This window comes from Pelophylax lessonae (genome assembly GCF_965119305.1).
Source record: "Pelophylax lessonae genome assembly, chromosome: 3".
Classification (NCBI taxonomy): Eukaryota; Metazoa; Chordata; class Amphibia; order Anura; family Ranidae; genus Pelophylax; species Pelophylax lessonae.
Window position 1 is genome coordinate 426,407,721 of NC_138770.1, and position 17,620 is coordinate 426,425,340.

Here is a 17,620-nt window from a genome sequence, read left to right on the forward strand (position 1 = left end):
ATTGTCCGACTGGATCCGAACCGGGCTGCCCTGGAACTGCTCGGTCCAGTGAATCAGACAAAGTCTGATCGCTCTCAGTTCCAATACATTTATCGGTAACCTGGATTCTTCCGGGGACCAAAGTCCCTGGACAGATAACTGACCAAGAATTCCTCCCCATCCGGATAGACTGGCATCCGTGGTCACTATCGTCCAATATATTGGCAGAAATGACTTTCCCTGGCTGAGCATTGGAGACCGAAGCCACCAAACCAGAGACTCTCTGGTCTGTTTGCTCAATCGTATCTGATTGTCCAGGGATTCCGGATTCCGATTCCATCTGAGAAGAATCTCTTGCTGAAGAATTCGGGTATGGGACTGGGCAAATGGGACTGCTTCGAATGAAGCCACCATCAACCCCAGAACCCTCATGCACGTCCGAAGGGAAGACCAGCTGTTGGACAGTAACAACTGGACTGCTGATTGAATCTTTCGAAGTTTCCCTACCGGAAGGAAAACTCTCGTCCTGACTGTGTCTAGAATTAGACCCAGATATTCGAGCCTCTGGGTGGGAACCAGAAATGACTTTTGCTGGTTCACCAGCCACCCGAATTCCTGTAAAGAAATCATAGTAATTTCTATGTTTTGTAGCAAGGTCTGAGGAGACTCTGCATGAAGCAGAAGATCGTCTAGGTAACCTAGAATCGATATACCTCTTTGGCGCAGAAGTGCCAACATTGGGGCCAACACCTTTGTGAAGACCCGCGGAGCCGTGGCGAGACCGAAAGGTAACGTCACAAACTGATAGTGGTTCTCCTCTACGGAAAAGCGTAGAAAACGCTGATGTCCTGCGAAAATGGGAATGTGAAGATAGGCGTCCTTGATGTCTATGGACGCTAGGACATCCCCTGGATGCAGGAAGGCTGCTACCGTGCGAATGGACTCCATTCTGAATCTTCTTATGTTGACGAAAGAATTGAGTGCTCTTAAGTCCAGAATTGGACGCACTTTGCCCTCTTTCCTGGGTATTGTAAACAGGTTTGAATAAAACCCTTGAAACCGTTCTGTCCAAGGAACGTGGACTACCACTCCTTGTTGTAGTAAATCTGTGACTGCTCTCCTCAGATCTTCTAAACGATCTGCGGATAGACGGATATTGGAAGGGAAGAATCGCGCCGGTGGGAGAGATCGAAACTCGATCTTGTACCCTGACCTTATGACTTCGCAAACCCAATTGTCCGGGATTCTGGAAAGCCATGGATCCGGGAACCGGCGAAGACGTCCCCCCACCCCAGTTATGGGTGGGGGCGCACCTTCAGGCTTTGGATGGTTTATCTTCAGGTCTGGAGGGGGCGGGCTTTTGCTTGCCCGACCAACGACCCCTGACGCCTCCTGTAGGAGCTTTGGAGGACTTAGTTTTTTCACCCGCTGGACGAAAAAACCTCTTGTGAGCAGAAAAAGAAGGCCCTCGTCTTTGACGAGTTCCTCTACCTTTAAAATTTTGCGGTAAAAAGGTGCTTTTTCCACCGGTGAGATCCTTAATGATCTCATCTAAGTTGGCTCCAAATAGACGCTCTCCTGAAAAGGGGATATTAGCCAATGCTTTTTTGGAACCTTGGTCGGCTAACCAACCCTTTAGCCACAGTGTACGCCTGAGAACCACTGCTGAGACTGATGCTCGCGCCATTAATGGAGTGGCGTCTAACGCCGCATCACATACAAACTGTAACCCCTGTATCATTTGTTCCAACAAATCTGATACCGCCTGAGGGACTTCTTCTAAGTCCCGGCGTAACCACTTGGTCCATTCAGTTACAGCCTGCGAAACCAGACCAATAGCAATTATTGGTCTGAAAGCTGATCCAATCAAGGAAAACATGGTGCGAGACATAGCTTCTATCTTGCGATCCACTGGATCTTTAAAAGACGGAGCGTCTTCTAAAGGAATAACCGTGGCTTTATTCAATCTAGCAATAGGTGAATCCACCACAGGTGGTTCTGTCCATTTCTTAATAAGGGTTTCCTCAAACGGATAACGCCTGTCAATGCGTTTAGAAATATTAAAAGTGCGTTTTGGCAGACGCCATTCTTCTTCGATTGGATTGCCAAAACATTTGGGCAATGGAAAAACCTTCGCCACTTTGATGCGCTTTTTAGTCCCAAAAGGGATCTCAGTTTCAGCTATTTCCGATGGAGTACCCTGTAACCTTAAAGTCTCTTGAACAGATACAATGAGTGCGTTTACCAACGCTTCCTCTCGGGCTATGGCGGATGCCGAAACATCCTCCTCACTGTCTGAAGAGACAGGACCCGAGACACCAATACCAGATGAAGTACCTGCAACTGCAGAAATAGGCTCAGAGTCTGAATCCGAAGTTTCAGATAATAAGGGGTTAGGCGGGGGTCGCTTTCTTGCGCCCTGTCCCTGACAAGCCACTTCCACCCGGGACACAAAAGTTTCCATAATAGCTGACAAAGATTCAATTGTCAATGGGGTGCTGGAGGATCCCGCAGACCCCTCGAGGGGATCCGGAGGAGATACATGAGTGGCAGGGTCCATGTTAATACAGGACACCTTTGCCAGCAAAACAAAAAAACTTTTTTTTTTTTTTTTGTGTGTCTCCCCCTAGCGCAATAGCGCCCCTCAGAGTACCTGCTTCTCGATCCCAGAGAGAGAGAGAGAGGGACCCCCAAGGCTCACCAACCGATGCAGTGCAGTTTCCAACAAACTGCAGTCAGCGTCTGTCTTACACAGACTGGAAGGAGCTGTTTGCTTTTTTCCCGGGCAGAAGGCGTGGCTCCGCCCCCTGTGTACGCCTTCCGGCGTTCCCAGCCCTCCACGAGGTAGCTGGGCTCACAAAACATGGCCGCCCCCATAGAAGAGACATAAGACTCCAAAAACATGGCGGCCGGCGTGACCTGAGGACATACATGCATTCGGTCTACGGCAAAATGGCGGCGGACCGCCGATATCGTCTTCCCAGCACATCCACCTGCACTCTGCTAAGAGGTGACCTATGGATCTACAGAGATACACTGCACATAAGGTAGGATTATACCTCCTATGTCTGCTGTAATTTACAGTCTGCTGGGTAGAGTGTTAGCTCTTGAACCAAGTCCACTTCCCACAAACACATGCTGTATTACAAGGGGGACTTGTAAGTATCAGATATATACTGACCATATATGGAGGGGCCCATAATATATACTGCCTCATAATGAGGAAAAAAGGGAACGTTTACTCACCATACCGAACCGACAGGCACCCTCTCTTCACAATACCCTCTCCACCGGGGTGGGGGTTTGTGGACGCCTCGACTCTCTGGTACCTGGCGTCCAAGCGAGCTTTTAACTCGCAAAGTCAGTCCCTTTGCTGGGACTCCGTCGCGGCCGACTCAGCGCACTGGTCTGCACGCGCTCTTAGGCAGAAACCGGGGTGACCACTGGATCTCAACATCCAGCCCGTCGCCCGGCCCCGCATACTTACTTGAATATGTCGCGGCCGACCAAGCGCAATGCCATGTCTGCACGCGCTCGTAGGCCGGCTGGGGTGACCACAAGTGTCGCCCAGTCCGGCATTTTTGCTTGAAGATCTCACAGGAAAAAAACACTGGAGAAAACTACCTAAAAAATGTATTTTTCTTAAAGAAAAAAAGTCTTGCCAGGACCAAAAGATCCCAGCAAGGAACTTAGGTCCTTACTCCTGACTAGACAGAAAAAAACTGATTCCCTGTAGCAGAGAGAGGGAGGATATACCCTCAGGGACTGCCCCTAGGGTGGAGCCAGAACGTTTTTGTCATTCTGCCTAGTCCTACTCCTGCGGAGACAACATAACCCAGCTCTTGAGAATCAAGAAGACTACGTCTGTCAATGAGCGATAGAGAAAGTTAGATATTACATAAATGTGCTTTATTTTACTAGGATCATAGGCCCAACTTGGAATAGTATAAACCCCCTGGATTTAATTCATTGTTATTGACTCACTGCAGCAATCTACTAAAAATACAACAAATCAATTTATTCCTGTTATAGAATTAGTCACAGCTAGGCTTCGAACACTACTTTTCCCTGAGCAGATTAGGAAAAGTTTGCTAGAGCATAATATTTAGTATTAAAATAGAAGGCTACTTTTTTTACTTATAATTATTTGCATGGAGTGTATACTGGGAATTTGTCCAAGAGGATATAGTGGCACTTTCATATCAAATACATCATGTTTTAGCTTGTAAATCATTACCATGGCAACCACATCAGAGATCTGTAGAAAATATATATTTTTTTTCAGAAAGGCAGTTCAAACAGTAGTGATACGTAAAGCACAGTAACCAATAGCAATTAGTCATCAGAGTTACTTTAAACAGATAAGTTAAAGTGGTTCTCAAGGCAAAAGGTTTTTTACCTTAATGCATTCTATACTTAACTGAGCCCCATTTCGATCCAGCAATGTGCATGAGAGCAATGGCTTTACTGGGTCTTTCTCCCCTCATTGGCTCACACAGTAGCAGGAGACATTGGACTACACAGGTGAAGTTTGGGTATATCGAGGATGTGCTTGTGCTGCATATTAGGAGCCTGGTCCTTGACAGGTTGCGGTTAATAGACTCCATTGGTATGATTATGTGTTATAATGTCCTGTATACTGCATATGTATATATGTGTGTGTATATATATATATATATATATATATATATATATATATACTGCTCAAAAAACTTAAAGGAACTCTTTTTAATCAGAGCACAGAGTCAAGTCAATTCTGGGATATTGATCTGGTCAGTTAAGTAGCGGAGGGGGTTGTTAATCAGTTTCAACTGAGCTTGATTGGCATTTGCCCTGTGCTTTTCACAGGTGAGGGCAGGTTCACCCTGAGTACATGAGACAGATGTAAAAGGGTCTGGAGAAGCCATGGAGGATGTTATGCTGCCTGTACCATCGTTCAGCATGACCGGTTTGGAGGTGGGTCAGTGATGGTCTGGGGAGGCATATCCATGGAGGGACACACAGACTTTTACAGGCTAGACAATGGCACCCTGACTGCCATTAGGAGTCGGGATGAAATTCTTGGACCCATTGTCAAACCCTACGTTGGTGCATTGGCTCCTGGCTTCCTCCTGGTGCCCGACAATGCCCGGCCTTATGTGGCAAGAGCTTGCAGTCAATTCCTGGAGAATGAAGGAATTGATACCATTGAATGGCCTCCATGCTCGTCTGACCTAAACCCAATAGAACACATCTGGGACATTATATTTCGGTCCATCCGACACCACCAGGTTGCATCTCAGTCTATCTACAAAGACTGGTCCATATCTGGGAGGAAATACCCCAGTATACCATCCGTTGTCTCATTAGGAGCATGTCCTGATTTTATCAGGCATGCATAGAAGCACGTGGGGGCCATACAAATTACTGAGTACCATTTTGAGTTGCTGCAAAGAAATTTCAGTAAAATGGACTAGCCTGCTGCGTCATTTTTTCACTTTGATTTTTGGGGGTGTCTTTGAATTCAGCCCTCTGTTGGGTGATCATTTTAATTTCCATCAACTGATGTGGCATCCTTTTATTCCTAACACATTACCCAGACCATGTCAGTATAGATATCCAACGTGATATTTTTTACCCAATGAGATCTGATGTGTTTTCAAAGTGTTCCTTTAACTTTTTAGAGCAGTTTGTATATACAGTATATATATATATATATATATATATATATATATACACACACACACACACACACACACACACACACACACACACACACACAGTATCTCACGAATGTGAGTAAACTCCTCACATCTTTTTTTCATGTGACAACACTAAAGAAGGCTAGACACAATGCCAACGATTTGGACATTAATGGCTGTGTGTTGAGTTATGTTGAGGGGACAGCAAATTTATACTGTTATACAAGCTGTACACTCACTACTACATTATATTAAAGTGTCATCTCTTCAATGTTGTCACATGAAAAGATATAATAAAATACTTACAAAAGTGTGAATGGTGTACTCACTTTTGTGAGATACTGTTGTTGCATATAAAAAGTGCATATTTTGTTCTGTAATGTGTCCTGTTTAACCACTTTACCACCGGAGGATTTTCCTGCTTTACGTCCAGGCCACATTTTGCAACTTGGCACTGCGCGACTTTAACTGACAATTGCGCGGTCATGCAACCCTGTACCCAAATGAAATTTACGTCCGTTTTTTCCCACAAGCAGAGCTTCCTTTTGGTGGTATTTGATCACCTCTGCGCTTTTCATTTTTTTGCGATAATAATAAAAAAATGCAAAAATTTTGCGAAAAAATTGACATTTTCTACTTTGACAGTTAAAAAATATCCAATATATTCAATTGTTGTCATACCTGACCAGGCTATATTTTGCGATTCGGCAATGCGTTATTTTAACGGACAATTGCGTGGTCTTGCGATGCTGTAGCCAAATTAAATTTATGTCTTTTTTTCCCCCACAAATAGAGCTTTCTTTTGGTAGTATTTTATCACCTGTGCGATTTTTAATTTTTGAAAAAAAAAAACAATATTTTTTACATTCTGATATGTAACATTCCCAAAAAAATTAAAAAATCAAATTTTTTTTTTACATTTTAGGTCAATTTGTTTTCTGCTACATATTTTTGGTAAAAAAAAAATCACAATAAGCGTATTTTGATTGTTTTGCGCAAAAGTTATCGCGTTTACTAACTACGGGAAAGATTTGTCATTTTTATTGTTTATTTTTTTTACTAGTAATGGCGGCGATCTGCAATTTTTTTTGCGGGACTGCGACATTGCAGCGGACAGATCGGACCCCTAACTGACATTTTTGACACTTTTGGGGGTACCAGTGACATTGCTACAGTAATCAGTGCTATAAATATGCACTGTTACTGTAATAATGACACTGGCAGGGAAGGGGTTAACTTTATTGGTGATCAAGGGGTTAAATGTATGCCTCATGCTTACTGACGTGTGTGGGGGGAGGGGATTGTGTGACACAGACACAGGTCACAGGTTCAGCTATGCTGAATCCTGTAATCTGTCACTGTCTGTCACATAGGAGATCCGCCCGTTTTGTTTACACAAGTGGGCGGATTTCCTCACTCGATCCCCGACGATCAGGGAAGAGCGGCGGTGATCACCGCCTCTCCTCCCCTGGCCTGACTCCCGCTGTGTCTGAATATGGGAGCGAGCCTCTGGTGGCACGCGCATGCCGCCGAGAGGGGGCGGGATCCAGCGACATAGGTCTACGTCGCTGGACGATAACGAGCCACTTTGCCGCAGTACCAGCTCAGTGAGCGGTCGGCAAGTGGTTAAAATTATACAAAATTTTTTTCTGGTACATTGAGAACTACAAGCCATCTGTCACGGTGGAAGATGGGACTTGTAGTTCATTCTTTCACATAACTTTGTGAATGAATGATGCAGGTTGTGGGTGGAGAACCGTACAGCCACTTTGTTTTAACATTGTGACAGCGGATGCAGGGAGAGGATGCTCTGCCGGCTGTCAGTGGGGGATAGGAGGGGGAAGGAGGATGCAGGGCTGCTGCTTTAGTAACATGCTACATGTTACACCCTAAATATGGGTGTAACATTTTTTTTTTTTTGTACAGCTACTGCTGTTGCAAGTTCTTTGTGTACACAGCAGCTATGGCTCTAATTAGAGCCGAGAATCATTGTGTAGTGGGAGGGGGCCCTAGCACAGGGCAGAAGGATTGGATGTTAGAGATGGGCCAAACACCTCCCTGTTCGGTTTGCAGCACAACTCCCGAACAGGGGAATAAACAACCTGGTGGGATTGAGGGAACCAAGTTTTGGTTTGCATGAGAATAGTTGTGAAATAGTAGTTTGATGTACCATCCCGCCAGCTTTTCTCGTAGTTCTAAGTTTGCTAAAGGCAAAAGATATCTGTTGAGTAGGGATTGGGCTGTTTTAAAGAAGGTCATTGGGACCAAGATGTGGAGGGCTCTAAACAAGTATATGATCTGAGGAAGTAGTTTTATCTTAAAGGCTGCCAGCCTTCCTGTCCAGGAAAGCTCAGTCTTCTACAATTGTTGGAGTTTAGAGTTAAAGGTGTTTAAGAAAGGGGTGTGGTTTGCCGATATTAGTGTTTTGTTGCCATATGTAGGGAAAGCAGTGTTGCCATTTTTGTCGGATTACTGTGGGTATGTGTATCCCTAGTATGTGGGACTTGGTACAACTCACCTTGTAGTAGGAGATCTGATTGAATAAAGTCAGGGACGTGTGTACCAAGGCAACATTAGGATAATGTCTTCTGCAAATAAACTGTTAACATGGTGAATGTTATGATATTTAAATCCAGAGATCTGTGGATGAGAACCTATGTAAGTAGCCAGCGGTTCCATTAGGAGGTTAAAAATCAATGGTGATAGGGGGCAACCCTGGCGAGTTCCATTGGATATTGTAAATTATTTAGAAAGCATCCCTGCAGAGTAAACTTGAGCAGAAGGATCCTTGTATAATGCCATAGTGGCTGTGTATATCGGACCATCGAAACTGAAAACCTTCAGCGTCTGAGCCATATACTCCCAGTGTATTCTATTGAACGCCTTCTCTGCATCCAGCGCAAGAAGCAGAGAAGGTATGCACTGTTTATTGGCAAGGTGAATTATGTTTATCAACCTGCGGGTAGCATTAGTAGTTTGATGGCCTTTAGTGAATCAAGATTGATCAGGATGTATAAGAGAGGGTAGTATATTGATCAAAAACCAGGCAATCTATTTAGCCTAGATTTTTAGATCAGTGTTAAAAAGATAAATGGCTCTAAAATTTTGGGGCAAAATTCCCTGGCTTAGGTAAGGTGGAGATGAGGACTCTAAGCATTTCTTGTGGGAAGGGCAAAGAGGCAGCCGCTGCATTGAATATTTTAAGAAAGTGAGGTAGTAGCACATATTATAATGCCTTCTAGTATTCCCCATAAAGCCGTCAGGACCCGGAAATTTATTATTTGGTAGCGAATCTAGTATTTGTTCAATTTCCAGTGATGTGAATGGCAAATTTAGTAGAGATAGCTGATCCTGGGAGAGTTGTGGGAGTCTTACCTTACGTAGAAATGCAGCAATTATGTCTGGGTTTGTTTTGGTGACATCTGGGTCTTTGTTTAGATTATATAGTGAACTATAATATGCACTGAAGGCATCTACTATATCTTGGGGATGGTTTCGTTTGGTATTAGTAGAGGGATGGCTCAGGTACTGAATGTTTGTTGTCTGTCTCTGTCCCTTCAACTTATGTGCAAATAATTTCCCTACTCTGTTTCAATGGGCATTTTTAGACAGCTATTTGCTTTTTCAAAATCCTTTAGTAAAAGGAAGCGTAGTGTATCACGCAAGGCAGGCTGTTTTTGGGAGAGTGCGGGTGACGGCTTACGTTTATTTTGGGTGTCTATATTTTGAATTTCTTTAGTCAGATTATCAATGTGTGCCTGTCGCTGCCTCTTAACTCTTGCCCCTAAGTTAAAAAAAAGGCCCCTCATGAATGTCTTATGGGTGTTCCAGAACATAAATTGGTCAATAGGGATGATCGAACGATTCGGGTCGACCATCGGTTCGACCCGAACATTGGCTGTTCGAGGTTTGGCCGAATTCCAAACTTTTTGCTGAAAAAGTTCGGAATTTGGCAACCAGAACTGACCAAAATGCAATGGTACCGGAAATGGGCTTTAAAAGCCCGTGATTGGACCAGAACCATGAGTAAAAGCCAATTGAGGGGGCAGGAGAATGCTAGGAATGTGATTGGAGTGACTAGGGGGTCCATAGGCCAATCATTAGTGAATACGCCCCCCAGTATATAAGATAGCCCCCGCCAAATTCCTAGCATTGTTATACAGGGACATGGAAGAGAGTGGAAGCAGTTCTGTTACTTCTACAAAGTGTCATTTAGCAATTTTTAGTGTGAGGAAAGGGATATCTAGTGTAGTTATGGTGCTATTTTCCACTATAGTTAGCTTTAATAATTTAGTTTCTGTAGGGAAAGTGTTAAGTGTAAGGGGACCGTAGTGTAGTGTAGGGTTAACTGACTCTGACTGCTATAGCAGGGTGACAAAACCCTTCCATATCAGGGTGACCGCTATAGAGAAAAGATCGTTTCTCTTAGGTCACATTTAGTGCACTGATATGGCTTCTCGCCTGTGAGCATGCTTTTTGCTGCAGGCGTTTATTGGGCTTTTTTGAGGAGATGTTTGGAGTCAGGCATGACATCTGAACATCTGTGTAGGAGTATATATACATACACCCATGTCTGTATATATACACATATACATATATAGGTGTGAAAGTAGCAGAAACATATGCTTGCGCTAATTAAATAATTAACAGGCATATGTCTCCACTCCTATAACACCTATATATGTGTGTATGTGTATAAATACATACAAGAGTGTGTGTGTATATATACCCCTATACAGAAGTTCAGATGTTTTGCCTGCCTCCAAAGACCCCAAAAAAATGCCCAAAAAAACCCCAGCTGCAAAAACACACCTGGGCGTTTTTGTAGCTGGCATTTTTTTGAGCATTTTTTTGGGCGTCTTTGGAGGCAGGCAAAACATCTGAACTTCTGTGTAGGGGTATATATACATACACCCATGTCTGTATATATACACATACACATATATATAGGTGTGAAAATAGCAGAATTCTATGCTTGCGCTAATTAACACCAATATAGCTTCTCTCCTATAACACCTATATATGTGTATGTGTATAAATACATATAAGTGTGTGTGTATATATAACCCTATACAGAAGTTCAGATGCTTTGCCTGCCTCCAAAGACCCCAAAAAAATGCCCCAAAAAAACGCCTGCCTGGGCATTTTTTTTTGGCGCAGTCATTTTTTTGGGCATTTTTTTGGGGTCTTTGGAGGCAGGCAAAACATCTGAACTTCTGTATAGGGTTATATATACACACACACTTATATGTATTTATACACATACACATATATAGGTGTTATAGGAGAGAAGCTATATTGGTGTTAATTAGCGCAAGCATAGATTTCTGCTATCTTGACACCTATATATGTGTATGTGTATATATACAGACATGGGTGTATGTATATATACCCCTACACAGAAGTTCAGATGTTTTGCCTGCCTCCAAAGTCCCCCAAAAAATGCCCAAAAAAACGCTTGCTACTAAACCGGCAAGGTGTGAAAATAGCGGAGCCATATCCCTGATCTATAAGTGACCTAATACAAACAATCTTTTTTTATGGTTCTGGACATGCTACAGAGCTGAAACTTCACAGGTACACTTTTTAGACCCCCCAGACACTAAATCCAAAGACATTTTTTTTTTTTTCAATAATTGGCTCTCAATCAAAAATTACAATTTTTAAGAACTTTTTTTGTGTGATTAATAGTCCCTGGGGCATGACCCAGAACCCTAGGCGCTTTTTAGGGTCATTTATTGGGTTTTAGGGATTCAAAATTGTGTTTTTGGATTACCAAAGTTCGGGTCCCATTGATTTCAATGGGGTTCTGAAATCCGGGCCGAACTTTCGGGAAGTTCGGATGTTCTGGCCGAACCGAACATTTGAAAAGTTTGATCATCCCTATTGGTCAATCACAGATAGATCCTTTAGATCATAGTATTCTACGAGTTGTCATTCCAAGTCAGATCTGATGTCCTCTGTTTGTAAGAGTTGAGTCTCCATATAGAAGTGGTACAAGGCAATAGAGAGTCTTGAATCGTTAATAGGATCGGGGCATGGTCTGACCACGTAATGGTGTTAATAAATGTAGTTATAGTTTTCCCCAATAACCATCGATCGAGTAGGCATAAGTCTATCCATGTATAAGAATGATGTGGGTTTGAAAAAAAGGTAAAGTCGCTTTCTCCAGTGTGAAAACAATGCCAGGCATCATATAGTTCATGAAAATGGATACGATGTTGCAGTGATGGAACTCTCCTGTTATATGAGGAAGTGGAATTCACAGTGAAGTCGGGGGGTGACGTTAAAGTCCCCACAAAGCAGGATGTTACCTTGTTGTTTGCATGCTATTTTCAAGACTTTGTTGAAGAATCTGATCTGGTTGGTGTTGGGAACATACACGTTCACCAGCGGGATGGTGGTCGACTTGATTGTGCAAATTAGAATTAGGTATCTACCTTGGGAGTCCCCAGTCTCCCTGTGGAGGTTGAAGTTTATGGTATCTTTGATGGCAGTTAAAACTCCCTTCCTTTTGGTGTCTGCGTTGGTAAAGAATATATGAGGGAAATTTCTTTGCATGCATTGTGGTGGGGCTGTGCTGCAAAAGTGTGTCTTCTGCACACATAGTACATCACATTTGTAACGTATGGCTTCTTGCCACCTAGATTTTTGTTGAACTGGGTGATTAAGTCCATGGGAATTAATGGATAGAAAAGTTAGTCCCATTTGATGGTGAATGTCAATTTATTATGTGGTTGAGGTATGCATGTACACAATGTGTTTGTTGGCTGACCTCTAGTGGCCAGAATTGGAAGTGCCCACGTTTCATCGCTGTTCAGGAGATATACTTTGGAGATATAGTTGGTAAAAGCTTGAGTCTGCACAGGCGCATGACCTCCCTCAGAAGGAAAAAAACATAAGTCAAACAAACAGTCAAACGAACAATTAAGGCATCTTCTTAGTGAAAAATAACTAAGTGCACTTGGGAATAATGGGCGTGATACCCGTTGTATGAGGGGTACATAGAGCGAAAGTCCTTTCTCCTTTGTACAGTGAGAACTGAAAGAATATCTAAGTCCCATGCCAGAACTATATGTGTATTTGGGAATTTTTGTTGGTTACTACCTTCCACTCTGGATTAACATAGGTGTTGTTTCTGAGTGAGGATGTAGGAGGAGATTCTTCTGGTAGTATCTTCCAAGTTTTTAATAGGACAATTCCACTTTCCAAGGAGTCTATAACAAATGATGATCCTGCTCTGGTTATCGTGATTTTTGTAGGGCACCCCCATTTGTAGCTGATGTCATGGTTTCTTATGGCTTTTGTTATAGTAGTGAGATTTTTTCTCTTGGAGAGAGGGTGCACTCTGTCTACTGTAACGTCTATATCAGAAGCCTCAGGAAGAATAGCTCTAAACATTGCAGGGACATAAGGGTCTAGTTCAGACTGGGATATGGATTCAGGGATTCCCCTTATTTTTAAGTTGTTTCTTCTGGATCTGTCTTCAATATACGCTATTTTAGCTTTGACTCACTCCATTTACTCATCTTTCTCCTCAGGGGCATCCACTAGATCATTGATTGTGGTAGCAAACTCCCCCATTTTATTTTCAATGTGATCTACTCTGCTTTCTACATTTTTCAATTCCCTGTTGAATTTATGCATGCATGACATTAGATCAGCTTTGAGTGAGCCTTTTTAGTGACATTAACATGTCTTTTATAACTGTGTCCAATACTGGTTGATTAGAGGTAGGGAATTTCTCATTAAAATCTGGTAGTTCCCTATCTCCAGAATCAGCGCTATTGCTTGTTTCAGTATCTTTGTACTGTTTATCCAGTTTAAATTTAGATTTCTCTGGGCCGCCAGATGTGGGTGTAGAGTTACCTGAAGGGGTATATTGTGGTTTGCAGGTTTGAGGATGAGAGTCCCATTGTGAGGATCTAGATGCCACGCTAGGAGCAGAGGGAGAAGGCCTCACGGCGCCATCTTGTCCCTCTCCACGCAGCTGCTGATGAAAAAAGGCATTAGGTTTCTGAGGTCTCTGGACCTCTTTACATTTCCTGGACATGATGCCCAATGTCCCTGGTGGCTAAGGTCAGTTCATCAGTCCTTGACAAGATAAGCAGAGTCCTGGCTTGTCTTTCAGTGCCATTTAATCCCCTGTGCAGCCGGAGCTTTCTCTTAGGCATCAATTCTGCTCCGCAGCTAGCTCCGCCCCCCAGGAGCAATGATTTTAATGATGCTCTACGTATAACAATAAAAATAAAAAATTCCTTTAAATATAATGCCAAAGGGGGGGGGGGGTGGTCCTCTTAGTCTTCCTGTAAAGTGCAGAATCTGTAGCATATATAGAACATGCTGCAGCAAAAATAAAATTTTTAAAGATAAAAACAAAAACAAGTCAAACCACATTTAAATTGACTTGCGGTTACAATTCCTGGCACCTAGCTATTGAAAAAATAAAGAAAAAAAAATGGCATGGGGTCCCCCCCTCCCCTGTCCATAATAGGCCCTTCAGGTCTGGTATAGATTTTAAGGGAAACGCTACACCAAAATTAAAAAAAAAATGTCATAGGGTCCCCCCCCCCAAGATATATACCAGACCCTTATCCGAGCACACAGCCTGGCAGGTTATGGAAAAGGGGGGGGGCAAGCGAGCGCCTTCCTCCTGAAGGCCAAATGCCCTCAACAAGGGTGGATGCTGGCAGGGGGCTTATCGGAATCTGGAAGGAGCCCCCAGATCCCTCCTTCCCCCTATGTGAATGAATATGGGGTACATAATACCCCTACCCATTCACCAAAAAAATTGTAAAAAAGTAATAAAAACACACGGACAGTTTTTGACAATTCCTTTATTAAAAAGAAAAAAAACAGTGTCCCAGATGTAAATCTATCATCAACTACACCGCCCGCCGCACCTAAAAAATCAAAAAGAAAGCGCTCCCCCCCCCCCCACACTTTGCTTACCTGCCAGGCTGCATGCTCGGATAAGGATCTGGTATCAATTTTGGTGGGGACCCCATGCCGTTTTTTTTTTTACTATTTTTTTTTATTCAGCTGTCAATGGGGAAGCCTATTGACAGCTGATGACTCATTGGTTGTTAAGGACACTGCTTCCTAGCCCCACTCCTTTACAGCCAGATGTTACTGCGCTCTGACTGGGCAAAGCTTTGCCCAATCAGGGCTCAGAATGCAGTGTGCAGTGCAGTGCATTGCAGGGCATTCAGCGGGGAGAACACCCTGCAAATTTGGGTGTTCCCCGAACGGGGCGAACAGCCAATTTTTAGCCCGAACTGATGCCAGGGCCAAAGAGTTTTCCCAACTCTACTGGAGGTGCTATACACATTCTGTGTACAATGGTGACCTATTGTTGGGCATGTGTAGCTCATCCAAGAAAAAAATGTGAGGGGGTTGGTTCCAGAATTGGCCGCAATGTAAAACAGTATCACACTCCAGGGTATCTATATAAGTACCTATTGATCCCAATGCGACCATAAGAGGAACAAGGTTTGTGAATTGGGTGGAAACAAGAGTCGATTCCAACCCTAATTCACAAAAAAGGTTGATCAAATACAGGTACCAAAGATACACAATAATGGCTGAGATGTGATGAAAAAATGGAAATTGTTTATTAAGGCACTTATGCCTGGTGAAAGAACTGATCACATATATGGACACAAGACATCATTAAAAACATTTAAAAAACATACAGACAGTGGATTGCATCAACCGAGACCAGGAACATAAACTGATAGGAATGGTTCAAAGCATGAATGGGGATTACCATACACAATGGGAGGTATGAGATGTTTAGATCATGCAGGGATCATGGGCACAGCAGTCGGTGATCCTGTGTAGCAAAAAATCATACAGCAGATACACTGTGGCGAAACCTGCATGCAAAACAAAAATAGAGCAAAGTCCACTCGGGCAATTCCGGACCTGGGTTGAAAAATAGTTAATTATCCAGTTGTGAATAACGCTGTAATAGAGGTTTCTCCCAGAGTGGTAATGTGAGCCCAATTGGTGATGGTATCCCTGAGGATGCGAACCGGCCCAAAAATGGTGCAGTTTCCTCCTGTGGAGACCGTTAGCACTGATGTAGGAGGTACATGCTGTCCACTCAGTGATCAAATAGCACACCCCAGTAATGGTGGGGATGAAAGATGGTCAGGTCCTCCGTGCAGGTTGTAGGGAGTAATGTGCACCGTGGTGTGTGCGGGCTAGATGAGAAAAGTTCATACCTCCATGTTTGGTGAAATGACCCTGCCGGCTCGTGCAGTCTGCTATCTGCGTTTTCCCTTCCGTGCTGGCTCAAGCCTCGTTTCCAGGTGGTGACGAATGGGTCCGTGGATGCTGCCCGACGTCACATCCGGTGTAGCGAGCTTCAAAGCAGGGGGAGCCTTAGTTGAGCCGGTAATCCAGGGGTCACAAAGTACACCAGAGAGGTTGGTCCGGGTGGTGCAGTCCAGCTGACACTGCCGCTGACGTGTTTCACCGACCTTGCGTCGGTTTCATCAGAGCTGTATCCAAGATCTGGAACTAGCTATATTGCCAGTAAATCACAGCTTGAGCCCCGGTTCACATTAGTGCGATCGCGGAGATCGCATGTAATTCGGAGCGCACTGCTCCTAAATAACATGCGATCTCATGTGCGGTGCAAATGTCAGCCATACACTTTGTATGGCTGAATTTGCACCGCATCTGCACTAAACTCGCACATGAGGCTTTTTTTATCTGCAGCAGAATCGGATCGCATAGTGGTTCACACTAGTGCAATCCGATTCTGTGCGAACTTGCAGATCACACTGCGATATGCGATCGCAACTGGGGGTGTCGTTAACTTTTAATTGACGCCCCCTGCATATCGCATATGGCAGTGTGAACTGCCAGAGGTCTGGATGCAATGTGGGATCACGCTGCATATTCGCAGTGTTCCCGCATCGCACAAATGTGAACCGGCACTCAGTCACTTACTCTGTTTGTAAACAAAGCAGCCATGGATTTCCTTCATATATACTAAACACCTATCCTAGATGAAAACCTGGTTTAGATGTTATTAGGGGACCCCGAAAAAAAAAATGCACAGGGTTCGCCCTAAAAATTAATTATACCTTTATCCTGGATGAGGGTATGGTATGGGTGTCAAGAGAGACCCCACACAATAAAAAGGCGTGGGTTCCCCAACAATTTTAAGGGGAAACTCACAAGCAAAAAAACAAAAAAAACATGATATCTTCCCTAAAATCCAGACCAGACCTTTATCGAGGATGAAGCCTGGGTGGCAAGGAAAGAGAGGGATGAGCCTGTGCCCCCCTTCCTGGATTATACCCGGCTACATGCCCTTAACACTAAATAATGACACAATGTCCCATGAGGTACATTCATCATCAAGCACGTCATCCAGCAATGCAGATCCTTCTCAATCATAGTGAATGATTCCCAGCAATCTGCAGAAAGAAAAAACCCCACTGACCGCTGACAGAAACCACCCACTCGCTCTGAAAGACATCACCCAGTTCCAGATCCTAATAATAAACAAAGGAGCATGGTCTCTCAAGTGATGTCACTGGCCATATATACATGGAGTTTCCCTTAAAATCTTAACAGACCCAAAGGATGTGCTGTTTTTTTTTTTTTTTTTTTGCATAGGTTCTTCTGGAGGTTTGAGCATAATTTTCACACATTCAGCCAGGAAAGTGAATGGGGCCAGTATAGTCAATGATTGTTAAGGACTAGGTGGTGCCTGCACCCACTGGTCTTAACAACCACTGACAACAAAAAGCTATCATGTATAAATTAAGTAACCTCACTTTTATATGTGATGTCTGGCTCCTGCCAAGCAGTTGAATTTTCAGGTGTTTCTCCAAACTCCTGAACAGTCAAGGACAAGGTTGTGTCCAAATCTATGTTGTAAGTGGTCACTAATGCCCCATACACACGTGCAGATTATCTGCAGACTTTTGTCTGCAGAC

At 43.6% G+C, this 17,620-nt stretch overlaps 1 protein-coding gene across 4 annotated transcripts in view; it reads left to right on the plus strand.

Moving 5' to 3' along the window:
• Positions 1-17,620, plus strand: part of LAMA2 (laminin subunit alpha 2) — a 1,405,743-nt gene that overhangs the window by 1,074,115 nt on the left and 314,008 nt on the right. The gene's annotated exons all lie outside the window — the stretch shown is intronic.